Raw genomic sequence first — 27,689 nt, forward strand, 5'->3', positions numbered from 1 at the left:
TTCCACACCAGAATATGGGAGTGAAAGTGTCGATTTTCAGACCAACAGATCAACACATTTAAATGGCTAGTCGCCACATTGTTTTAACAATGAGTGTTTTAAAAACTATGTGAAATCTTACAAAAAATAAATAAATAAATAACTTTTCAGAAACATCAGTCATTCTAGAATTTTTGTCATAAAAGATACAAAAATCATTGCAGTTCATTGCAGTGCTCTTGATAGTACTGTTGCCCGGAGGTATACATTAAAACCCTACAGACGAAACAAGACCCAGATGACTTTTAAGTGTCCTCTCTGGACAAACATTGACCAGTGCCACTTCTCACAGAGGGGAAGAGGGAAGTGGAGGCTGGCATAATGTAAGTACATGGACACAACTTAATTCAAGCTCAACAAAGGGCCAATCGATGATAAGGAAGTAGCAGAGAGTGGCTTTGACACCAGTCAACTGGTAATGTCAGTGTCCAGTCCAGATGGTGAATGCTGGCATGCAGTCAAATGAATTAGCTGCACCTCGTCTGCACAATGGGGAAGAGAAAGCTGTTGTCTCTCTCCTTATTTTTTATTCACCCAAAACTTCTTTCCTAGAGAGATGATACAATACTATGCACTACTCAAAGGGTCAGATGACTCATCACAAAATCAATACCCTCTGATGGGGCTTATAATGCTTGTTATACACAACTTTAATGCGAGGGAGTGGTAAGATGAGGCTCAGGTCAATGCAACATTAGTCAACAATTTGTTTAAAGAGGCCCTATTATGCTTTTTGGGATTTTACCTTTCCTTTAGTGTGTAATATAGCTGTTTGTGCATGTAAAAGGTCTGCAAAGTTATGAAGCACAAAGTCCATGCCAAAGGAAGTTATTCTCTCCCACAGAAAACACTGCTCCTGAACTGCCTGAAACGCCTGGTTTGCAGTCCAGCCATTACTTCTGTGACATAGCTACGTCACTATGTAATACATTTGCATAATGCCCGCATGAGGAATGCACTGCTCAGGAAGCCTTGGGAGTTGAAACTTGGTTATGTAAGGGCCGTTACATTTCTGACACATGCTCTAAGCATTGCAGCATTAGTCTATTAACTTAGAAAACAGTTGGCAGGGCGAAAATTTATTTTGTTACTGATGAAAAAGTTTCAGCACTTAGGAAGAAGGCAAAAGTCAAGTCAGATGAGATTAGATCACAACCCTGAGAGCAGTGGTTTTCAGCTGGTTTTGCTGAAGGACCAAGATTTTACATTGGACCTTAAGAGGCGACTCAAAACATTTATCGTACAAAGTAAAAAAACAAAACAAAAAAAATATGTTAAAATTGAACAATGACACTTATTACATACAGGCTGAATAGGAAAAATGTCAATTAGGAATAGAAAATATCGACAGACAGCAGAAGTGTAATTTACCAGGCTAAAATAAGAAACACAAACTGGGCCACCTCTTGTAATAGCTGTATTACTTAGAGAGAAGTGCATGTGTGGCTAAATATTGTAATGTATGATTGGACAAAGTAAGAAAGAAAGAAAGAAAGAAAGAAACGAATGAGAAAGAAAGAAATTAACAAGACAAATGAACAAATGAACAAAACAAACGAATGAAAAAGGATAAAAGACAGAAAGAAACAATCTTACAAAAGACAGAATAAAACAAATGAACGAAGAAAGAAACACACAAACAAACAAACTAACTAACCAACAAAAGACAGAATAAGCATACGAAAAAAAACTACTGAATGAAAGAATGAATGAACAAATGAAAAGAACAAAAAAAACAAGATAAAATAGCAATTTTAAAACTGCTGACATAGGTTACCTCTGAATGTATAAATTGAATTCTATATTAATGCATCAAGTTGCAACACCTCATCTGCAACAAAAAAACTTGCAATAAAAAATGCTTTAATTTGTATTCATGACACTTCAGAGTGCTCGTGACCATCTCTAACTGTGATATGGCCTTCTACCATTTCTTCTCAATGCCAAGCATGTTCAAACTACCACCAGAGTATCCCAAACTACCAGGCAATTAACAGGCCACAATATTCTCTTAATTCCTCCTCCAGATTAGCATGCTTAGCATGTTTTATGCAATAGTCGATGAACAGTGTTAATATAGCTTTAATGGTATTTGGAATGTGGCTCATATCCTTGTCTTCTCGCCATGCCTGTTGCAGTCCAGGAAATCCATCTCAATTTGATGGGCTGTATTCTGAACTCAAATAACTTTACCACACTCTAAGCCGTGCCCACTTTATGTGTGCGCACAGTAATTAAGCGCTCATTTTAACGATGGCCTCAAGGTTGCTGTTAAACCCAGATTAGCATTCCTGGTGTGCTCTGTGTTGAATATTCGGGTCTAAACATGCATTTAAACACACTATGTACCACTCCAGCATTTGAGTTCATTTCGGCCAAAATACGTGACGTTCTTGCTAAAATGGGACTGCTGGCAACCTTAGTTTCACAGAAAACCACCAAAAAGTTAACATTTTGGCAAAGTATCCAGCATGTGTAAAACTCAATAAACTGTCCACCAAAATCAACCATGATCAAAACTCAGGCTTCTTCCACAGCCATCTTATCATATTTTTAGGGTCTCAGTGCTGTTGCTGTTTCTCGATGGAATTATCTGAGCACCATATTCCGCTCATAACACAGACGTATTACCAAAGCAAAGTCAGCAAAGAACCACAATACCAATGGCCTTAACTCAAATTATTCAGCAATATCATGGCCATAAATTCCCCAACCAGCAAAAGTCTTGCAACATTACTAGTGCTCTAAAGTCATATAAAAGTTAAACTTTAAATTTATGAAGCACTTATTTCACAAAGTCAGCACATGTTCTTTGTGCTGTATATAAAACATGGTACCATGAAACAACCGATCATGAATTACTGTAGCATCTAGTAGCATAAAGTAGCATTCTGTAGCATAAAGACCTTGTGTAAGATAAACAGATATTTTACAACTATAAATAAAAATGCTCACACTAACACACAGTATTGTAAAGTCATGAAATCAGAAGGTAATTCTGCCATATTAAAGGAATATTCTGGGTTCAGTCAATCGACAGTATTTGTAGCATACTACTGATTACCACAAAAATAAATTTTGACTTGTCCCTCCTTTTCTTTAAAAAAAGCCAAATCTGGGTTAGAGTGAAGCACTTACAATGGAAGTGAATGGCGGCCAATTTGTTTAAAGAGGCCCTATTATGCTTTTTGGGATTTTACCTTTCCATTAGTGTGTAATATAGCTGTTTGTGCATGTAAAAGGTCTGCAAAGTTACAAAGCACAAAGTCCACACCAAAGGAAGTTACTCTCTCCCACAGAAAACACTGCTTCTGAACTGCCTGTAATGCCTGGTTTGCAGTCCAGCCATTACTTCCGTGACATAGCCACATCACTATGTAACACATTTGCATAATGCCCGCATCAGGAATGCACTGCTCAGGAAGCCTTGGGAGCTGAAACTTGGTTATGGTAAGGGCCGTTACATTTCCAACACATGCTCTAAGTGGTTGACCAGTCACAACAGACTGGGCCAGCTGACCAATTCTTTTTCTTGGAAAGGGGGGCTTTAAAGAGACTGGAGTGTTTCAGACAGAGGGTGAAAAGAGGTGCTGCAGCAATGTACAGCATGAGAAAAAATAATGTGTTTTTTTAACATTAAAGCATGTAAACCTATTCTAGTAGACCCCCAAAATAAAATTATGAACCTGTAAATGAGTGTAATATGGGCTCTTTAAGTTAAAATACTCACTGTTTCAAAAGTATAGCCACAAGATGTAAACAATATGCATGTTAACATGATTTTAGTGTGATTAAATCACTTACTAACCTTTTCTGTGTAAAGTTATGGCCAATTTTACATCTTTGTTGCCATGACGACGTAAAGTCAACAAAACCTAAAATCTTAAAATTAGTCTAAATTAATTTTTGTGATAATAAACACTATGCCACTAATGCTGTCGATTGAGCTTAACTTGTATTGGACCCAGAACATTCCTATAAGTGAGCCATTGCTCAGTCAAGGATCGAGAATTAGCTCACATGAGGGTGTCAACCTGAAGTTGACTTGATTTTGAAATATTTTTGTAATGATTCCTGTTATTTACTCAAATAGGATGGAATGTTTTTAAATGAGAGGAACTAATACCATAAAACATCACAGCCTTCAGGGAATCCATCGCTAGTACTCAGAGATGTTTGTTCTGTGGTTTTCCCTCCAGAATGGGGTGTTTCTTGCTTGTTTTTTATGTGCCAAAATTACAGACAGCTTTTTAAATAATGACGGATTAATCTAACGCTCACATGCAAGATTCTGAGAAAATTAGAAAGTCAAATTAAAATGTGCGAATCCATAATATGTGCAATAACAGTAAACAGCATGTCAGTATCCTCGTCTAACTCAGCGTGATCTCAAACATAAAAAAAATAAAATAAATAAAAAAAATCATGAAATGTCACTACCAATAACAGACTCTCTGCACAACTGTGCGAGAATGACGTGTACCAAATTTTCTAGTATTCTGCTTCTAACACAGGTGCGCTGGCTGTCGCGTGGACGAATGCTTGGGGGTTTATTTTTCTTGGACCTTCAAATGTCATGAAAATTCTATAACATCATAACCACACACTGCAAGACTGTAAATACCTCTCAAAACGATGATTTGATGCTTTATAACTAGACCATCAAGCAGATGCATGGCTCTGCATCAGTGTGTAATAGACCAGTAGAAATGTCAACCACCAGAAAAGTATCAAATATTATGTCTGTCGCGGTTATGCAAAATCTGTTGCAAAGCATGTTCCCAAAAATCATTGTATTATAATCATAATTTTGCATTTCTCTTGGCCATTGATTATAATGCTCTCTCGTGCGTGCACACGAGCAAACACATAGAGCGCAAGGAGAGAGAGCACGCATCCATGGTGTAAGAAATTCAAAATTATGATTATAATACAATAATTTTTGGGAAAGTGCATTGCATAACCTTTGCATATGCTGTATGTGTAGACATACAGTATATAAGTAGAGTGGGTTCAAGGTAAAAAGGTTAGGAACCACTGGTCTGGCTCATATTTTCATAGAAAAACAATAATAATAATAATAATAATAATAATAATAAAAACAGCGTATACAGATTCAGAATTGCTTCTTTCTGGTAGTTTATGTCATATAAAATATATGAACATTGCATAACTTTCATGAATAACCCATTAAGCATTATTGCATTATACAATGCTTAATAGACAGTTAAAACTGAAAATACATTAATGTTGTTATTAATGTCCGGAAAGTTTGATTTGAAAGATTTAAATGTTGATGAACTAGCTTCTAATCTGTTAATAATTAGTCATACCTACAGTATATGTTTGTTAATTAATTGTAAAAAGCTAGTCTCAAGGTGATTTAGATGCCAATTCCTTCAATATTTTGTTATCTAATGCATGGACATCTATATATTTTTTAGAGTGACTGAAGTTTCCAAGTGCCGGGGAAAGGGGAGGCATAGTTAGTATGAGCATTTCAACAACAATTTTGTAAGGTAAACTACATAGCTGTTGGGAATCTATTACATTATGGTGATATCAAAGCATGACCCTATTACACGCCTTGTGCATTGCATTAAACATACACAAACGCCATGAAACCTCAGTTTGAATAGAGCTGCAGGCTTTCCATTCTCCACTGAACACAAAGACATTTCAAATAAACAACTAGGCAAACAAAACTGTCTCTCATTTGTTGCTAAAGGCAAAATAATTATTTCTTATAATCAATTCAGTAGCATGCAAAGCATGATCAAAAGCCACCTGTTGAGTTTAACAGAACAACTTGTTCTGAGAGACTTCAAGACAGGTGTCTGACTATGTCTGCAGAAATAAAACTACTTCTCCCTACTAGTTACCAGTGACAGCTATGACATTTGAAAAGGGTCTAATTAAGTAATGGGACCAATTTAGCTACATATATGTACCTACATAGCACATACTGTACGCATACATATACATGTATTAATTTACATGTGTGGACTTCCGTGACCCCAACTAACTTTAACCCAAAACCGCTGCCTCTCTCCCGGATGAGCTAAATACTTTTTTTTGAGGGAAATAACACCGCCCTCGCGGAGAGAGCTCTCGCAGCCGAAGCTACAGAGGTTAGTTCACTCTCCATCTCTGTAGCGGATGTAACCCGATCCTTCCGACGGGTGAATATCTGCAAAGCCGCGGGTCCAGATGGCATTCGGGGCCGCGTCATCAGAGCGTGCGCGAACCAGCTGGCTGGTGTTTTTACGGACATTTTCAACCTTTCCCTCTCTTTGTCTGTAGTCCCCACATGCTTTAAAACATCCACCATTGTGCCTGTACCAAAGCAATCAAAAATAACTTGCTTAAATGACTGGCGTCCTGTTGCTCTGACCCCCATCATCAGCAAATGCTTTGAGAGACTAAACAGAGATTACATCTGCTCTGTGCTGCCTCTCTCTCTAGACCCATTGCAGTTTGCTTACCGCAATAACCGCTCCACTGATGATGCCATTACATCTACAATACACACTGCTCTCTCCCACCTGGAAAAAAAGAACACTTATGTGAGAATGCTGTTTGTAGACTACAGCTCAGCATTCAACACCATAGTGCCCTCCAAGCTAGATGAGAAACTCCGGGCTCTGGGCTTAAACAGCTGTGCAGCTGGATCCTGGACTTCCTGTCAAGCAGATGCCAGGTGTAGAATAGGCAGCAACATCTCCTCATCACTGACCCTCAACACTGGAGCCCCACAGGGCTGTGTTCTCAGCCCACTCTTGTATTCCTTGTACACACATGACTGTGTGGCAACACATAGCTCCAATGCCATCATTAAGTTTGCTGATGACACGACGGTGGTAGGTCTGATCACTGACAATGATGAAACAGCCTACAGAGAGGAGGTGCACACTCTGACACACTGGTGTCAGGAGCACAACCTCTCCCTCAACGTCAGTAAGACAAAGGAGCTTGTGGTGGACTTCAGAAGAAAAGACAGAGAACACAGTCCCATCACCATCAATGGAGCACCAGTGGAGAGAGTCAGCAGCTTCAAGTTCCTGGGTGTCCACATCACTGAGGAACTCACATGGTCCATCCACACTGAAGTCGTTGTGAAGAAGGCTCATCAGCGCCTCTTCTTCCTGAGACGGCTGAGGAAGTTTGGAATGAATCATCCTCACACGGTTCTACACCTGCACTGTAGAGAGCATCCTGACTGGATGCATCTCCGCCTGGTATGGCAATAGCACAGCCCACAACCGCAAAGCACTGCAAAGGGTGGTGCGAACTGCCAGACACATCATCGGAGGTGAGCTTCCCTCCCTCCAGGACATATATACCAGGCAGTGTGTGAAAAAAGCTCGGAGGATCATCAGAGACTCCAGCCACCCGAGCCATGGGCTGTTCTCACTGCTACCATCAGGCAGGCGGTATCGCAGCATCAAGACCCACACCAGCCGACTCCATGATAGCTTCTTCCCACAAGCAATCAGACTTTTGAACTCTTGATCTCCCACGATCAAAATACATCAGCACTGCACTTTATTACGCTTACTCTTATATCTCACACCGGACTGTCATAAATTATATTATTATTATATTATATTCTCTCTTAACAACTTACTATCAACCAACAGCCTGAATGTCAATACAGTACAATACAACCTACTGTACATTCTATATATACTACTATATATACTTTTTAATTTTTTAATTCTTATTGAATAATGTGTATCTATATTGTGTGTATTGTATACTGTACAATGTATGTTATTATTTGTATATTGTTGTGTGTAATTATGTGTATATTAGATTTTAAATTGTGCTGTGTTAATTTGATGTTATTGTAAATTGGTATATGCCTCATCACTGTCACGACTACTATGTTGATCGGAACTGCACCCAAGAATTTCACACACCATTGCACTTGTGTATATGGCTGTGTGACAATAAAAGTGATTTGATTTTGATTTGATTTGAAACCATTTTTGTATCTTTATCATTGAAAGCACAAAGCATAACTCTATTCACAAAATACATGGTTTGGTATCTTGTATGTAAGGAAAAATTGATGAAGGATAATTGAATTATTGAAAACTATATTGAAAATGAATGCACACCCAAGATGGCCACTCTGCATTAATATTCAATATTTCAATGGCCTGAAGTCAATTACTCCACTTGATGGACAGCCCGCTAAATGTAATGCCCCCCTACAGACGTAACTGTTCGAGGTTTATTTGTTTGTTTCTCTGAATGAGAGATAAAAGGTTGATTAATTAGAGAGTGAGAATTTACACATTCAGTGCTCTTTTGCCAAATCAAATTTCTGACACTTCACATAAAATGTTTTTTTTTTTTTGTCAGTCAGTTTGCTGTTCAGTCAAAGCTGTTCAGTCTTCAACATAAAATTATAAATAGAAAGCATTCCCTATCTGTCACTCACTCAACGTTGTGGCGATGTAGTGACACTAGGGGTCACTCTTGGGAGCCTGAAACACCTCTGGTCTTTAATAAAAGGCCAATGAAAATTGGCGAGTGGTATTTGCATACCACTCCCCCGAACATACAAGTATAAAAGGAGCTGGTATGCAACCACTCATTCAGATTTTCTCTTCGGAGCCGAACGGTCGATGCTCACTGAGCTGAATTCCCACAGCTGTTCATTCACCTCTGCTGGATCTGACAGCGCATTTCAGTGGCTTCTCCCCCCTCTGCAAGGGTGCACTGCAGAGAACACCCCTGGGCGCTTCAGCAGAAATAAAAGTGTATATTCTAAAAAAGAGTATATTTCTCTAAAAGAGCGGCACACACGGAACGTCTTTTTAAAGACGCGTCTTTTTAACCTTTTTAACTTTTTTCCGTCTGTGTGTTATTCCTGGTTGCGGTCGTTATCTCTCGCCTTTTGACGGTCACGATCGCTGTCTTTCGTGTCTGAGCGCTACCCACGCAGAAACAGCGTTCGTGGATGGATCATGTACTCATTGTGAGAACATGACCATGGCAACGTTGCGGTCGCGGCTTGCCTTCGTAAGAAATCAAGCCACCCCAGCGGCTCCCCGCCTCGGTCCTTCTACCTACGGGTATGAGGCCAGTGCGGCTAGCACTTGGGGAGATTTGGGGACCCCAATGGGACAACCTCAGCTGGGTATCCCCCCATGGACCTCCCATTCCCCAGCATGCTTGTCTGCCCCGATCGGGCTTCCGGATGAGTCCACCGGCTCGTCTCACGGCGAGTTCGATCTCTTGTTTGGAGCCTGCGAAGGTGATGAGCTCTCGACAGCAGCATCGGAGAGCGGGCTTGTCCAGTCAGACATGGAAGCCTCAGCTGGGCTCCCCCCCGGGTACGGTCGCCCAGTCACAGGCTGACACGAAGATGACGGACATGCTTTCCCGGGCAGCCGTAAGCGTCGGGCTAGAGTGGAACCCTCCACTCTCCCATGAACCCTCGCGGCTCGATAATTGGTTCCTGGTCTTGTGGCACCGCTCACAGCCCCGCACCAGTTCCTTTCTTCCCGGAAGTGCACGAGGAGCTGACAAGGTCGTGGGAGGCACCTTTTACTGCCCGGTCCCGATCTTTCAGCTCCCCCGCCCTCACAACCCTCGATGGTGGGGCAGCCAAGGGCTATTCAGCGATCCCCCTGGTGGATAAGGCGCTCACGGTGCACTTATGCTCACAGAGCGCCGCCACCTGGCGCAGGTGCCCAAAGCTCCCGTCCAAGGCCTGTAGGTTTACGTCGTCGCTGACGGCCAAAGCCTACGGTGCCGCTGGACAAGCCGCCTCCGCCCTGCACACCATGGCTATCCTGCAAGTCCACCAAGCCAAGGTGCTAAAGGAACTGCATGAGGGTAGTTCCGCCCTGGAATTGATGCAGGAGCTGCGCTTGGCAACCGACCTCGCGACGAAGGTCTCTTGGGCGGGCGATGTCCACCTTGGTGGTCTAGGAGCGCCACCTTTGGCTCAACCTGGTCGAGATAGGAGAGGCCGATAAGGCACGGTTCCTTGGCACCCCCATTTCCCAGGTTGGCCTGTTCGGCAACACCATTGAGGACTTTGCCCAGCAGTTCTCGGTGGTGAAGCAGCAGACGGAGGTTATCCAGCACATCCTGCCCTGGTGCAGCTCAAGATCCTGCACCCGTCTGCTCGTCGCCAAGGGCGTTCCCCTGCGGTGACTGCACCGGCTCTGCTGCAGCCCACCCCTGTGGCCCGGCCCCGGCGTGGAGCCCACCGCAGGAAGCAGATGCCACCCGTCTCACGGCCGGCCGCCAAGAACCCACGAAAATCTTCGAAGCGCTCCTGAGACGGGAGACCCAGGGACGACAAAACCCGCTGCTCTGGAGCTGGTAAGCAGACCACTCCATCACCCGGTGGAGGGCTGGGAGGAGAATCTTTTGTTACCTTTCCATTTAATTTCACCGCATGCCCAAGTGGCTGCGGTACCCAAAAAAAAAAAAAAAAGAAAAAAAAGAAAAAAAAACACAGACTCCCATTCAAGATGCTGATGCAAAAACGCATTCTAGCGAGCGTCAGGCATCAAGATTGGTTCACGGCGGTAGACCTGAAGGATGCATACTTCCACGTCTTGATTCTACCTCGACGCAGACCCTTCCTGCGGTTTGCATTCGAGGGTCGGGTGTATCAGTACAAGGTCCTCCCTTTCGGCCTGTCCTTGTCCCCTCGCGTCTTCACAAAGGTCGCAGAGGCAGCCCTTTTGCATCCACAACTATCTCGACGATTGGCTAATCCTAGCTCACTCTTGGGATGTGTTGTGTGCACACAGGGACCTGGTGCTCTCGCACCTCAGCCGACTAGGGCTTCGGGTCAACTGGGGAAAGAGCAAGCTCCTCCCGGTTCAGAGGATCACTTTTCTCAGCTTGGAGTTGGACTCAGACATCATTGGAACATCAACTGCCTCGAGTTGTTGGCAATTCTACTCACCTGCGGAGGTTTCGGCCGTTGACCCAGGGCAAGCATGTGTTAGTACAGACAGACAACACGGCAACGGTGGCATACATCGACCGTCAAGGCGGTTTATGCTCCCGTTGTATGTCACAACTCACCTGCCGTCTCCTCCTCTGGAGTCAGCAGCACCTCAAGTCGCTGCGAGGCACTCACATCCCGGGCGATCTCAACCCTGCAGCGGACGCGCTGTCACGACAGGTTACTCTCAGGGGAGAGTGGAGGTAGACCTGTTCACTTCCCAAGAATCCTCCCACTGCCCGCTCTGGTACGTTCTACCGAGGCACCTCTCGGTATAGATGTACTGGCACACAGCTGGCCCTCTGGACTACGCAAATATTGTTTTTTTCCATAGTGAGCCTACTTGCACAAACCCTGTGCAATGTCAGGGTGGACGAGGAGCAGGTCGTCCTGGTAGCACCCTACCGGCCCACCCAGACGTGGTTCTCGGACCTCACACTCCTCGTGACACCATCTGACCAGACCTCTTGGAATCTCCATGTCTGGCCCCTGGATGGGACGCGGAAGACCCGCAGTGGTAGACATGATCACTCAGGCTAGGGCCCCCTCTATGAGGTGCCTGTATGCCTTGAAGTGGCGTCTGTTCGCTAAGTGGTGTTCTTCCCGATGCGAAGACCCCCAGAGATGCGCAGTCAGATCGGTGCTTTCCTTCCTGCAGGAGAGGTTGGTGGTGCAGAACCACGATACAGCTTGAAGGTGTAGAACCACAATACAGTGGACGGTAAGTCCTTAGGGAAGCACGACCTGATCATCAGGTTCCTGAGAGGTGCCAAGAGGTTGAATCCCTTCAGACCATGCCTCATTCCCTCATGGGACCTCTCTGTAGTTCTTCAGGTTCTACAGGGAGCCCCCTTTGAGCCCCTGCAGTCATCTGAGCTTAAGGCACTCACTTTGAAGACTGCCCTCCTGACTGTGCTCACTTCAATCAAGAGGGTAGGAGACCTGCAAGTGTTCTCTGTCAGCGAAACATGCCTGGAGTTTGGTCCGGGCTACTCTAACGTGATCCTGAGACCCCGACCTATGTGCCCAAGGTTCCCACGACCCCTTTTAGGGATCAGGTGGTGAACCTGCAAGCGCTGCCCCAGGAGGAGGCAGACTCAGCCCTGACGTTGCTGTGTCCGGTGCGTGCTTTACACATCTATTTGGATTGCACGCAGAGCTTTAGAGTCTCTGAGCAGCTCTTTGTCTGCTTTGGTGGACAGCGGAAAGGAAGTGCTGCCTCTAAGCAGAGGACCGCCCACTGGCTCATTGACGCTATAGCAATGGCTTATCATGCTCAGGACGTGCCGCTCCCGGCAGGGCTCTGAGCCCATTCTACCAGGAGTGTGGCGGCATCCTGGGCCTTGACCAGTAGCACCTCTCTAACAGACATTTGCAGAGCAGCGGGCTGGGCAACACCCAACACCTTTGCGAGGTTCTATAATCTCCAGGTGGAACCGGTTTTGTCCCGTGTAGTGGCAAGCACAAGCAGGTAAGTCCGGGACAGCTGGCTGGGTGTATCACTTGCACATAGCGCCTTTCACCTCCCCTGAGCTGAAGACGTGCGCTGTTGACTCCCAGTAGTGTTCACAAACTGTGTTCCCTAGATGACTTCCTCCGAGCACTGCGGCAGACAAGTTTGCGGAGAAACACACTGCCGGCTCAGTACATGTGCTAACTAAGCCCCATGCGATGTATATCTTCCACTAATTCGTTTCCCTGTTGGTAAACTGCATCTTCCTTGGGCAGAGGATGTTTGTAGTCACTATGTTTGTAGAAACTCCTCCCCCTTAGGATAGGACCTACCATGGGACTTCTCCACATGACATACTTCCGACAAAGCTCGGCAAGACCATGTGATGTATTGCCACTCAAAATAGAAAAAAAAGAGAGGATAAGTGGCCACAACTGGGCTAGCCTGTCTCTATCTTTTGGGCAGACGACTTGTCCCCGAAGGGCCGTTTGACAGTCATAGCAGTGTTGGTGGATGTTACGTGTCGGCCTGGTGCACTTGCTACGAGGCACACAGTGGTCTGCCCGTCACACACCGCCAGTTCACGTAACACAGTTCAGCCAGTTGTGGCATTTCGTATACGGACCCCTAGTGTCACTACATCAACACAACGTTGAGTAAGTGACAGATAGGGAACTTCCTGGTTAATTGCGTAACCTCTATTCCCTGATGGAGGGAACGAGACGTTGTGTCCCTCCTGCCACAATGCTGGACTACCCGCTGAAATGGCCGGGACCTTGTCTCGGCTCCTCAGCGCAAAACCTGAATGAGTGGTTACATACCAGCTCCTTTTATACCCGTATGTTCGGGGGAGTGGTATGCAAATACCATTCGCCAATTTTCATTGGCCTTTTATCAAAGACCAGAGGTGTTTCGGGCTCCCAAGAGTGACCCCTAGTGTCACTACATTGACACAATTTCTCGTTTCCTCCAACAACATTTAGTTGTTGTGCTAGAAAACATTCAATTCGCTAGAATAAAGTTCCACAATGAATTAGTCAAAATGAAATCAAAATTGACCTTCCTTTCGTAATGCATATTCCTGGTACCTATTATTCCTTTAGTTTGGTTTCCATCATCTTTTATCAAAATGCAATATCTTGCTCTGTCACAGAAACGACTTTTTGGCTGATGGTACAAATCCCTCGTTTCAAACCCTCCCCTCCAGCCACCAGTCATGTTCTGCCCAATTTTAATGACTAAATCAATTGCTGATGATTAAAAACAAGTCCTGCCCTAAACTTGTTCTCATTAAATATCATGTTTCACTTTAAAATATGTCAGATAATGGAAGTAAAATGTCTTTCGAATCTTGATTCATGTTGAATTTAAAAAGCCTTGTTGAAAGGTTACACAAACGTGTTTGTCAAGGCATGTTATCAGTTGCAGAAATTTGGATCAGGTCATATGATATCTGTTTTTGCTCAAGCTAAAATATATTTTTTTTTTTTTTTTTTTTTTTTTTGCCTCTGAAAGCTTTGTGTGAAATCTTGCCTCAAGTTTTGCATGTTAATGAGGTTTTGTAAAATGGCCTACATTACTTTGTACTGGTTACTTATGTGTCATGCAACTATCAGGAGCAACAGTCTATCCAAACAGTGCATCATTGGTACACCCACAGGATTTGACTCCATACAAAATGGCTAGCTGTGTTTCCAAAATTGATTTTTTTTTTTACATTACCATTGCAAAATTCCCACCCAAGTTTTCCTCATAACCCTTTTAGCTCCCTCTAGCTAGGTCACTTTGAGTCTTTGAGGAAGCTGTCCTCCATAAAGGATATGTTGGTTGAGGAGATAAATGTGGTATGAAGCTCTAGGCCATAAGAGCACATTCTTTCACCTGCTAATCATGACCATTAATCACTCTGCCATCTCTTTCCCGAAGGCCACAGGCACATAAGTCAGGGCCAGTTTTTAACTTGCTGTAGATACGCAGGTTAATATGGAACTACTCTTCAAGTTAGTGTGAGGTTGCACACAGTTTCACAGTGGTACTAAAAAGAGAGTAAATGGAAAGCCTTTCTGTGCTTAAAGATGGTGATTTTTTTTTGTTTTTGTTTTGTTTTTTTGGAATTCAACACACAAAATGTCAACTATCTGACAGATATCACTGAAATATGTACTGAAAAATCACACTTGTCCATGGGATAGTCTTTGTAATTCAGGGGGGTCGGTCTGGGCTTGTTTAGGCAATCACAAAACTAGCCAATCAGAAACGCTGTTAGCATGTTAGTTAGTTTGTATGTTTAGATTTGCTGTCACATTTATTGTAAGCAAGTGATACTAATGATGTATTTACATTATCAAGCTGTGTTTTAAAATATGTGTAATGGGTGATTGTCACGTAACCTGTCAAGAAAATGTCCTGGTCCAATTTAACCCTAAATCAAGACCAAAAAATTAATATATATGAAATGAAATTATATTCTATTTTGTTATGCTATATATTATATTTATATTATACATATTTATATTATATTATTTATTTTTTTCCATGTAGTGATGATGAGAATATAAAAAAATATGTAAAATGTGTGTAACTGTCATGATAATAATATCATGATGACACAAAAAAACAATAATAATAATTGTCCAAAAATAGGCTTCATATTCTATATGCAAAATATAATTTCTTAATTGTTTCTTTTGATTTTAGACAACAATAGGACCAGGACATTTTCTTTACAGGTTTTGTGAGAATCACCCATATACTGTAAGCAATAGCTCTGATCTATGTCTTCAAACTCTAAATGCTATATGTAGTAAACATTATTGAAACCTTTAAACCTGGATATGTCATGCAAGCAGAGTGTCTTTTTAAAGGTTATGACAGTGCATTTATTGTGTACAATTTTAATTAGTTTGGGTCATGATGTAAAAAATCTGCACCACCGGATCGAGCACTCCCTCGGCATCGCGATCTTCAGTCAGCGAAGAGGACTTCATGACAGCATATCTTCCTCCACAATCCTGGATTTCGGCACCACTATAGCAGACTTCTGCCTTTCCTACGAAGGAGGAAGTGGGAGCCGGGTAAACAATCCATAACATAGACTTTTATTAAAAACAAAATTTTTCAGTGTCACACCACACATTCAAAAACACTGCTTTTCCGCAACATGGAAGCATTTTGCTTTTCAGCAGTATGCACAGACACAGTCACACACACAATTCTGTGCATCTCTCTCTCCCATCCACCGTTGTCTCCTCTCCTTAATACTGCTCCTCACTGGAATGCGAGACCGGTGTGGCACACAGGTGGAACTCGTTCACCACTTAACTCCCCGGCCTCACTCTGCCCAGACGACGCTCAGCCACACCCTGCTCGCCACACACAATTAATAGTTATTGAACTGCTCTGTATTTGTTGAGTCATATCCTGTAGCCTTGTGGCAAATTTGCAATGAGAAACACCTTGACTCCATTTAAATCATCATGAAATAGCACACCCTTAATGTACTGCTTTTTACAAACTATCTATTTAAATATTAATAATAGGAAGAAAAAATATCCCAGATATCATCACTCATTATATCTCATACATGCACAATTGTACAAAATGATTCTATGAAATTGCATAGCAAAGACCAAAATGCAGTTTAATTGAAACAGACAGCAGCTCATTTTGTTGGTCTTGGGAGTTCTTAAGCCTTCCATGAAAATATAAAATATAGATAACAGAGTGTATATACAGTATATATACAATTATATAATACATACAATTTACTTAATATTCCCAGTGCTTACAGCGCTTTTAGACAAAAATCTAAACAAAACAAAGCAAACAATATAAAAACAAATACAGTACAGTCCAAAGAGTCGAATGAATGAATGCCCATTTTACTGACAAAGGCAATAAGGAACAAAATAAATAAATAAAAATAATAATGTGAAGCATCAGCAGTTTACAAAAAAACTTCATCTACAGCAACAGGTTCCAAAAAGACAAAGATCAAGAGCTTTTAATGTGCTCATGTAAATGTGACTGAAAATAATAATAATAATAATAATATTAATAATAATAATAATAATAAAACAAGTTAAAATATGATATCGTGTTGGTGTTTAAGCATGTTTATTTAAACTTAATTAGACAAATTAACCATACTTTGAGACTATGTACATATAAGAACAATCTGATGGAAAAACAGCACCACTATGCCATCCTCGAAACTGCATCTACTGTATTAAATAAAATACAACTGCAAACTTGCAAGAGAGTCTGTAATGATCTATTCTTGACCAGAAAAAATAAATAAAAAAAGATATATAGATGAATTAATAAATTAATAAATGTTATAATCTTGTTTTTGTTTTTTAATGTTTTATGCCTCAAACAGACATCAGTAGATAATCAGTATATGAGTTCAGTTGTTATGAAACCCAACAAGTCATTCACAGCAGCAAATATGCATAGCCTATATCATCCAAACCAGCCAAATGACCAATATGATATCCAATAAAGGTTGAACTCCAAATATCAAGGGCCAGTAATGAAAGTCATTGCAGATGAAACACTGTGATTAGATTCATTCAGTTATTTGGTGTGGTTCCGATTCAGTTCTAATACACATTAGCGCAATCAGTAAGTGCTTAGCAAATGTGTAAAGATCTAGCACTCTACATCAACACAGCCATGAAGGGGTGAGGCCACATTAGATTGACAGCCATAAAATCCACCCAGATTGACAGCTGGTCCACCCAATCAAAGCTGCTGGAACGCAGTTGTGGTTTAGAATGAAAAAAAAAAAAAAAACAGCATTTTTTTTGTCCAACGGACCATCCACATGGACAGCAATGGATTCACAGTGTAAACACTAGTGTGTAGACACCCAAAGTCTAAGGAAATGCCATTGGATAGCACAACTTTCTCTTACTGTTTTCATGGGTTGAAATGGTACCAGCTGCTTAATCATAGCATGCACGCTAGAGCCGTTTTAATCAACAAGAGTGATTCATGAGCCTGTAGCCGACAAATATAATAGTGTGGGTCAGCATGCATACAAACACACGCACAAACATACAGAGCGCCATTACAGGCCTAATCATTTGCATCGTTTATGCCTACTCTTAACTCAAGGCGTTTTAATCGGCTCAAGCAAATTCCTTCCTTGCCAAGCCTAAAAAGAAAAAACAGTGTCAGTGAAAAAAGCAATAGTTTTCTTCCCCTCTCTGGTTTCCCAAAGACAGCTCACATCCCTGACATATGCTTCATTTTTTTTTCTCTCAGACGGAGAGAATAACACAGCCTTTTGCCTTGATTTTGAAAGCATTTTAGCTCCCAAAGTGCAGCCGATGACTTCAATACTAGCGGAGAAAATAGGAATGAATCTGGAATGTCACATACTATCTCACTGTATGAGGCAGAACCTAGATATCTGTGCACAGCCTCGGTCTGAGTTTACAGAGGTGGGTTTATGGCCATATGCAGGGCCATAACCACAATATACTTTGAGGAGGACAAGACCCCCCAATAATCAGATATGGCCAGATTGTCCCCCCCAATAATTGATATCCTTGTTGCTGCTCTGCTGCAGTTCATTATGCACTGCTGTCTAATAGTTATTAAGTTGTTTCAGGAATAACATAATGGTTTAAAAAAAGTTACATTTTCACCATGCTCAGTAGTCCAATACTGCTCGTCAATGTCATATGAGATAGCAAATCAAATCGATGACGGCGGGACTCAAGTTTAAGATGCTAAGCATGAGCCGCGCATCAGCAAGCAGTTCAGGTTAAGAGTGTTAGTGTCATGTAAGATGTAAGTATCTAACTAAACATGCAATATTTGACCACTGTTTTATGATTGAAATGTTGTACCAACCGACATTAATTTCCAAGGGCGAAATTCACCGTTTTGAATTTAAAATATATCATTTAGAGTACGTGATTTGTATGTCATTCATAACTGTGAATGTGAAAACATTAACGGAGCAGTTTTCAGCGAATCAGGCTTAAGACAAAAAAACGAATGTGTGTATATTGTAAAGGAATTGAATGAATGTGGTAATATGTGTGGAAAATTACCTATAAAAAAACAAAAAAAAAACACAAAGTAGAGCGTTATCACCCAGATCAGATCTCGAACATGGTAAGACCTGTGACTTGTGACTTCTATTGTGCTTTAAGGTTTTGGCAAGGACAGTGTCATATATTCTTAATTCAAATATTATTAGGTAATAATTTAAAATCAGTTTAAGTTTTTCTAAATAATTTCTTTATGTCTTGTCTGCATCTTATAAGAGTCTACTTTTAAAAGAGACCATTTTATTTTGAGTATGTCTTGTCAGGTTTGTGCTCAAAAAATGAGCCACCAGTTAGAGTAGTTCACCTAAAAATGGAAAATTTACATGTACATTTACTCACCCTTGTGTTGTTCAAAACACATTTTTTTATATATATTTCTATGATATATATATATATATATATATATATATATATATATATATATATATATATATATTAAGCAGCTCTATTCCATAGAATAACAGTTTATAGTGAGCAAGAGCTGTCAAGCTTCAAAAAGGACAAATAATATAAAGCACTATTAAAGGTTCAGTATAAAGACATCATAACAGTAGTTCATATGACAGTTGCACTATATTCCAAGCTTTCTGGGGCCATACAACATTTATTTGTATTTTTATAATTATTATTATTATTTATTTTTTTTCCCTCTTTGGACCTTGACAGCAGTGGTCAATATTAACTGTTTTTGTATGGAAAAGAGCAGCGTTAGGATTCTTGAAGAAAAAAATGTGTTAAGATTCTACTGGGAGGAAAAAAAAATGAGGGACAACTTGAGGGCAGTAAATAATTTTGTGTATTTTCTTTTTATTAGCCAGCTGACATAGTCATGTCATTTTACAGATTCATCAATGATGAAAATAAATGTAAATTATATTCATCTTTTCTTTGAGACAGCACAAAAAAGAACATGACTAAATATGACTAAAACAGGCAAATTGCTAGCAATGGGTTTTGTACTGTGTGAACTTTACATGTAAAAATACATGTACCTTTTAAAACCAAAAATTATAACATTTTGGGGCTTTATCGCATTGCAAGCCTTTATTCAGAAAAGTATTGCATTCAGTGCCTTTACTATATTAAAGGACCAAAGAGGACCATTATATTTGTGACCTCAACACCCGTGACCCCCCACACCCAATATTCAAGACATGGTTACGGCCTTGGCCATATGGATGCAAGGTGCAATTTTAAACCAGAGAATTACATGCGTGTCAGGTTATAACCTCTGGGGTGCCCGAAGGAAATTCAATCCAAGGATCCTCATGAAGAAAACTACTTAAACAATATATTAAATAAATGTCTTGATGAAAATTTAAAGACCCAGAAATGTTTCTGTGGGAGGTAGGTTTAGGAGTAGGGTTAGGGGCTAAAAAATAAATAAATATCATTAGCCCAGTATAAAAGCAATATAAGTCAAAGTCCCCACCATTATAGACAAGTTGTAACTGTGCACTAAAATTGAGGCTGTCGATAGATTTTGGAACTGACACGAGGCAGAATTACCACTGAAAATTGCAACCTGGTCATGCTACTATATCTACTGTACATTTTTAAAATGATTTTTATGTGGTTCGTTGTACGTATAATCAGAGCGAGTTTCTGGTGAAATTACACTAGATGAGCTACAACAACAATGACTTGTATTTCTTCTCACACAAATCACAAGTAAAAAGGCAGATTATCAGTTTGTAAACACTTACTTTTTGCCCTGTTCCTCACTCAATGCTACCTAAACACTTTTAGCGCTTGACTTGTGAGGTGCTACATTCAAGATTGCATTAACCAACTGCATTTACAAGCTTATTCGAGTGTAATCAAGTTGCATGGTAGCTCAACTGATAAATTGTTGCACTTGCAATGGAAATGACAGGGGTATGAGTCCTTCAGAGCACAAGAGTCAACATGTTAGCACAAAGTGTCACAGAAGCACCTACAAATTATGTGGTTACATTAGCAATTGCATTTTTCATTGCATTAACCGACATTATCGGTTAAGTTTAGGTTTAAAGGGATAGTTCACCCAAAAATGAAAATTCTCTCATAATTTAACCTCATGCCATCCCAGATGTGTATGACTTTCTTTCTTCTGCTGAACACAAACAAAGATTTTTAGAAGAATATCTCAGCTCTGTTTGCCCATACAGCTGGTGGCCAGAACTTTGAAGGTCCACAAAGCACATAAAGGCATCATAAAAGTAATCCATACGACTCCAGTGGTTTAAATCCATCTCTTCAGATGTGATATGATGGGTGAGAAACAGATCAATATTTAAATAATTGTTTGCTTGAAATTCTTCTCCCTGCCTAGTAGGGGGCAGTATGCATGAAGAATGTGAATCACCAACAACACAAGAAGAAGAATGTGAAAGTGATCTTTTTCTCACCCACACCTATCTCTTCTGAAGATGCTGATTTAACCACTGGAGCAGCATTTTATGCTGACTTATGTGATTTTTAGAGCTTCAAAATGTTGACACCCATTCACTTGCACTGTATGGACCAAAAAAGCTGAGAAATTCTTCTAAAAATACCCATTTGAGTTCAACAAATGAAAGAAAGTCATACACATCAGGGATAGCATGGGGGTGAGAAAACGATGAGAGAATTTTTATTTTGGGTGAACTATCCTTTTGAGGCTTGAGTAGGGAGTTTGATTTTGTTGATTTAAAAATCGACAGGGCCTTAACCATACATTCACACATTTGCTTTTGTGACAGGTTTAGGGTTTAGGTTTAAGATTTAAGGTAGGGATGTGCATTTTTTTTTTTTTTTAAGCATCATCTGTTGGGAAGACAATTTAACTCACTTTTATCACCACACCGTGTACATTTCACCTCTGAATTGCTGCGATATGTGTAAGGAACACAAAATATCACCTTGCAAAAATGTTGCCACAGACACATCATTTTCATGAGACTAGGCTTGATAATTGGCCAATCAGGCACAGTTATTGGCTGATACTGATAATCTCAAAATGGCAAAATATCGGGAGGTTAATTGGCTGGCATCCATCCATCCATACATCCATCTAGATAGATACAGTAGATAAATTAATAAATGAATAAATTAAAATATATTAAGCAATATAAAACAAGCAAGAGTGCTGTATGTGCTATATATACAGTGCATCTGGAAAGTATTCACAGCGTTTCACTTTTTCCACATTTTGTTATGTTACAGTCTTATTCCAAAATGGATTAAATTCATTATTTTCCTCAAAATTCAACAAACAATACCCCATAATGACAATGTGAAAGAAGTTTGTTTGAAAAAACGAAAAAAAATCACATGTACATAAGTATTCACAGCCTTTGCCATGACACTCAAAGTTGAGCTCAGGTGCATCCTGTTTCCTCTGATCATCCTTGAGATGTTTCTACAACTTGATTGGAGTCCACCTGTGGTAAATTCAGTTGATTGGACATGATTTGGAAAGGCACACACCTGTCTATATAAGGTCCCACAGTTAACAGTGCATGTCAGAGCACAAACCAAGCCATGAAGTCTAAGGAATTGTCTGTAGACCTCCGAGACAGGATTGTATCGAGGCACAGATCTGGGGAAGGGTACAGAAAAATTTCTGCAGCACTGAAGGTCCCAATGAGCACAGTGGCCTCCATCATCCGTAAATGTAAGAAGTTTGGAACCGCCAGGACTCTTCCTAGAGCTGGCCGCCTGGCCAAACTGAGCAATCAGGGGAGAAGGGCCTTAGTCAGGGAGGTGACCAAGAACCCAATGGTCACTCTGACAGAGCTCCAGCATTTCTCTGTGGAGAGAGGAGAACCTTCCAGGAGAACAACCATCTCTGCAGCACTCCACCAATCAGGCCTGTATGGTAGAGTGGCCAGACAGAAGACACTCCTCAGTAAAAGGCACATGACAGCCCGCCTGGAGTTTGCCAAAAGGCACCTGAAGGACTCTCAGACCATGAGAAATAAAGATTGAACTCTTTGGCCTGAATGGAAAGCGTCATGTCTGGAGGAAACCAGGCACTGCTCATCACCTGGCCAATACCACCCCTACAGTGAAGCATGGTGGTGGCAGCATCGTGCTGTGGGGATGTTTTTCATGGCAGGAACTGGGAGACTAGTCAGGATCAAGGGAAAGATGAATGCAGCAATGTACAGAGACATCCTTGATGAAAACCTGCTCCAGAGTGCTCTGGACCTCAGACTGGGGCGAAGGTTCATCTTCCAACAGGACAACGACCCTAAGCACACAGCCAAGATAACAAAGGAGTGGCTCTGGGACAACTCTGTGAATGTCCTTGAGTGGCCCAGCCAGAGCCCAGACTTGAACCCGATTGAACATCTCTGGAGAGATCTGAAAATGGCTGTGCACCGACGCTCCCCATCCAACCAGATGGAGCTTGAGAGGTCCTGCAAAGAAAAATGGGAGAAACTGCCCAAAAATAGGTGTGCCAAGCTTGTAGCATCATACTCAAAAAGACTTGAGGCTGTAATTGGTGCCAAAGGTGCTTCAACAAAGTATTGAGCAAAGGCTGTGAATACTTATGTACATGTGATATGTTTTTTTATTTATTTATTTATTTATTTTTTTAATAAATTTGCAAAGATTTCAAACAAACTTCTTTCACGTTGTCATTATGGGGTATTGTTTGTAGAATCTTGAGGAAAATAATGAATTTAATCCATTTTGGAATAAGGCTGTAACATAACAATAAGTGGAAAAAGTGAAGCGCTGTGAATACTTTCCGGATGCACTGTACATCAGCACGGCTGTGATTTGGCCGTAGGCCATTGCTTGTTCAAAAGTTGTGCACATGGCTCCGTTACTAATTAAAAAACATCACTTCAGAAATAGTAATGACATTTTGGGCTGTTTCTGACAAGTTATTGAAGAAACAAGAATGTGTGTATTTGAGAGAGAGAGCAAGAGCAATTGAGCTTGTGCGATTACCTGCGTCTGTCGCGACTCCCAAACAGTAGTGCAGTGTTAGTCAGCTTGCTGAAGATCATGAGAATTTTGGTCAAATACATCCTATTTATTCTGCGTAACAATAGCTGTCCTGTTCCCAGGTGTAGTAGTAATCCAAGTGATTACGAAGTGAGATACGATGACTTCAAAGAAACCGCTCATTGACTGGCCTGCACTAAGGGTGCTTTCACACTGGCAGTTTAGTTCGAAACAGAGCACGGTTCGCATGAAAAATTGGTAATGTGAAAGCTGTCATGCGGACCGGGGAGCACACCGTGGTACCGAACCCGAGACTACCTGTTGGAGGTGGTCTGAGTTCGGTTGCAATGGAAATGTAGCACGATTCGCGTGAATGTGAAAGCAACTCTGACTCGGGTGCACACTCGTTCAGGAAGTAAAATAACCTGCGCATGTGTTTTAGCCGATGACGACATCATTAGTTTCGACAACACAAGGATCCATACATTCCTGGAAGTCCCAAAAAAGTAATGACACCCCAATGACATACAAGTACAATCAACACTATAAATACTGTCTGTCTGTCTTATCTATCTATACACTTTATAAATACTATATATAAATACTATTATAGGTTATAAATATAGGGTATAATAGGAGATGACAGTGGCGATAACTTTACCTTGGACATGAGCGTTAGTAAGCGTGAAGTGTAAACAAAGATGCAAATTAATTCCTTGCAATCAGCTGTCTCCTCAAAAAATGCAGTTTGCGAGTAGCAGCAAGCCGCCTTCCTCTGGACATCTGATGAGTTACGCCATGAAGCGCACATATATACGCAGTTGTTGTTCACTCTGCTGTGCATAATGGCACCAAAATAAAAAATAAAATAAAAAAGTACGATGAGTCGCGTTGTGTTCTCCATGCATGTTTGTGATGACTTAAGATGAACGCAAATGGACCAGGGTTCGATAGAATCAAGTGAGTGTGAAACCAGACCAACGCTGCGGGGGGCACTGGGAACAAACGTGCCCAGTGTGAAAGCCCCCTCAAGCATGTCAGACTTTACTGGCTCAAAACATACAAATTGTCTTTTGTCACCACCTGCTGGCTAAAACCTTTAATGTCACAGGAAAAAATGAAAAGATATATCTAGCTCTTTTACACATCTGCTCTGCTCTTACATTAAAACGGCACAAACAAAAGGGGAGTAATACAAACAATGAATGGTGTGAGACATCAGTACTCATGGAACGTCTCTTGTCCAATCAGATTCGAGGACTGGAACCAACTGTTGTATACATTTAAAAACAAAGTCAAATAAAACATGAAACCTACCCTATTCCCTTAATACACATTCCTGTTCTTATTGTGCTCGATTTACCAGTGCACATTATAAATAAATAAAAAAGAAAAATGAATAAATAACATAACATAACATAACTGTTGTTTTTGTAATCTTTCATCAAAATGTAATAACTCGTTCCGCTTTTAAAACATCTTTTTTTCTGTAGACATCACCAGGCCCTCTCAATTGTTGACATACAGTCTGAGCATTAAAATGTGTGAATACCAAAGCTCAAATATTTTGGTCTTGAGGATACATATTTGAGTTAATATTCAAATATCTCTCAGATTTGTGATTCTTGGCAAATATGAGGACAGTTTGAGATATTGCTGAGATCTCTAGAGGAGACATTTGGGTCTTTTTCTTAAAAAAAAAAAAAAAAAAAAGAAAAAACAGCAGGTGACTCAAACTAAAGTCTCCTTCTGCTCAACATTTCATCTCATTGCTGTTTAAGGATATATCAAAGAGATCTTTGTGATTTTTCCCGCAGCCAGACATTTAAACACATACACACACATATAAGCCAGCCAAAAGCAATCTAACTTTCCCAGAGAGCAGGTCTTATTGCACGATGCATCACATGTGCGACAACATCAAGTGCCGCCCATCCCTTACCATCAAATTAACCACACATTTGATATCTTTCTCCATTTCTCTTAGTGTCCCTTGCTATTTTTCCTCTCCTCTGTCTTTCTCACTTTCTTTCACTCTATAACTCCCAATCTCATTCCCCTTCCATGCATTTTCATCCATAATTTCTATCAACTTTACTAAATATGAGTGAATCAAGCACATTGTTAGTAAATCAACATCTCAATCCATTCACTAATGGAGAACTTTGCAGACAAAACAAGGAAATTCTCTCTTACCTGTGTGCTTTCAAAGATCCCTTTTTCTATGCGGTGCAATCTTTTAGCTGATGCTTCGACAGCTGCACAAGACACAGCCACAGGCAGTAAGTAAGGGAATGGAGAGAGAGAGAGAGAGAGAGAGAGAGAGAGAGAGAGAGAGAGAGAGAGAGAGAGAGAGAGAGAGGTGGTGGGGGGGAGGGAGGGCTCTGAATTATAGATGGAGAAAGTGAGGGTTCCCTCATATCAGAGATGGTCGAGTGTGAATCATCTCTGGTATGAATCAAACATCGTCCAAAAAAGAGAGAGAGGTAGACGGAGGGGTAGCAGATGAATAGATTACTGAAAAGGAAAAGAATGATGGTGAGTGAGCAGACGAGTGAGTTGTCTATGGTAGCAGTCTCACTCTCTTTCAGGTGCATTACTAGGATTTTGATGGATACCATTTTTCCTCAATTGAGTTAATCAGTCAATTAAGTTTATCAATCTAGGGCACTTTATGAATATTAAAAGATTAGATTAAATATTGGACAATCTCACTGCAAGACTAAAATATAGTAGAAAATAGTTCACTATGCTCAGCTATGTTGAAGCTACTTAAAGTGGCGATGTATTTTTATTTACATAATTGTATTGAATCAGTCAAATTGTAAACAGTAGGTTGAGTTTTCTTTAGCTAAAATTTATCTGTGCTTACCTAAATTTAAAACACTGTCCCCAGTGGCCAAAGCGGTAAGTGTTGTTGGGCTATGGGCATGTGTGAGCTCCATTTTCCGGGTGTAATGTCCATGGAGGGGCGCCAAAAGCAAGTTGTGAAGCGAGATGTTTTCAGCTGTACAGACAAATGGATATTTTATGAACTGTACCCCCCAATTTTAACCCCAAACCTAAACCTAACATCAGTGGAGTAAAAATGTTATTGTTACAGGGAAAAATGAAACCTCAGAATCGTGACCATCTCTGATTGTACGTACGCAATTACTTCCTGGTGTCAACTTGGAATCCAAACCCAGGTCTCCTGCACTGCTGACGCAAAGCACTTCGGGTCACACCACAAAAAAAGGTAAACACGCTGAAACTGATACAAAAATGTTTGATAGGAGATGCCGCTTGTCAGTAAGTCGGCATAATGTGGCGAATCTTAGGGAACTGAAACTCTCGGAAACTACTAGGGCTGCCCCCTAATAGTCAACCAAATGTTAGTCGATGAGAAGAGTCTTGGTCGACCAAGTTTTGATTGGTCGGTTGGTCGCAAAAAAAAACAAAAAAAAAACTCAGACAGGAAACCGACGAACACCGGTATTACTGCTGGTTGAACGCTTGGTGGTAATATGGGGTAATTTTCGTTAAGCAAGGTTAGATTTAAGCCTACACAATAAAGCAAGACTAAAAAATTTCAAATTTTAAACTTTATTTTTTAATTTATTTTAACTAAAAATTCAAATGAAACTGAAATAAGTGTAATTAAAATGTGTGTTGTTAACTTTTTGAAAGATGGCTTTACAACAGTTGTGAAGGGCAACATCTCTTTGGAAACTAACCTACTTCATCTGTGCATTCTCTACTGATCGGGTATTTCGTTGTCCGGGATCTACTGATCGGGTATTTCGTTGTCCTTCATGATCTGAGTATATATATATATATATATATATATATATATATATATATATATATATATATATATATATATATATATATACAATATACAATTACATTGGCAAATCCTGGGCTGAGGGATCAGTGAATATTCTTGCTTTAGTGATTTTGCATTGAAAATTTAATTCATTTTTATAAAAAACTAAAAACTAAAAACTTAAATCAAATACATTTCTAAATTCAAACTGCACACCAAACGAAATGAAAACGCATTTAAAATAATGAAGTGATCAAAAAAATAATATATATATATATATATATATATATATATATTATTTTTTTGATCACATTCTGTTATATACAACAGTTCAATGAACAAGCAAATTTAAAAAAAAAAAATAGGAAAAACTGAGTACGGTCATAAAAAAACACATTTGTGCATGGGACTACT

The 27,689-nt window shown here is 40.5% G+C and overlaps 1 protein-coding gene across 1 annotated transcript in view; it reads right to left on the bottom strand.

The window, feature by feature from the left end:
- Nucleotides 1–25,728, bottom strand: part of LOC127427317 (cadherin-18-like) — a 286,332-nt gene extending 260,604 nt beyond the window's left edge. Inside the window, exon 1 of the mRNA XM_051674864.1 lies at nt 25,664–25,728. The gene's annotated coding sequence lies outside the window, so the exon portion shown is untranslated. The remainder of the gene's footprint in view (nt 1–25,663) is intronic.
- Nucleotides 25,729–27,689: the final 1,961 nt, after the last annotated feature.

The sequence above is a fragment of the Myxocyprinus asiaticus genome, chromosome 36 (assembly GCF_019703515.2).
Source record: "Myxocyprinus asiaticus isolate MX2 ecotype Aquarium Trade chromosome 36, UBuf_Myxa_2, whole genome shotgun sequence".
Taxonomy (NCBI): domain Eukaryota; kingdom Metazoa; phylum Chordata; class Actinopteri; order Cypriniformes; family Catostomidae; genus Myxocyprinus; species Myxocyprinus asiaticus.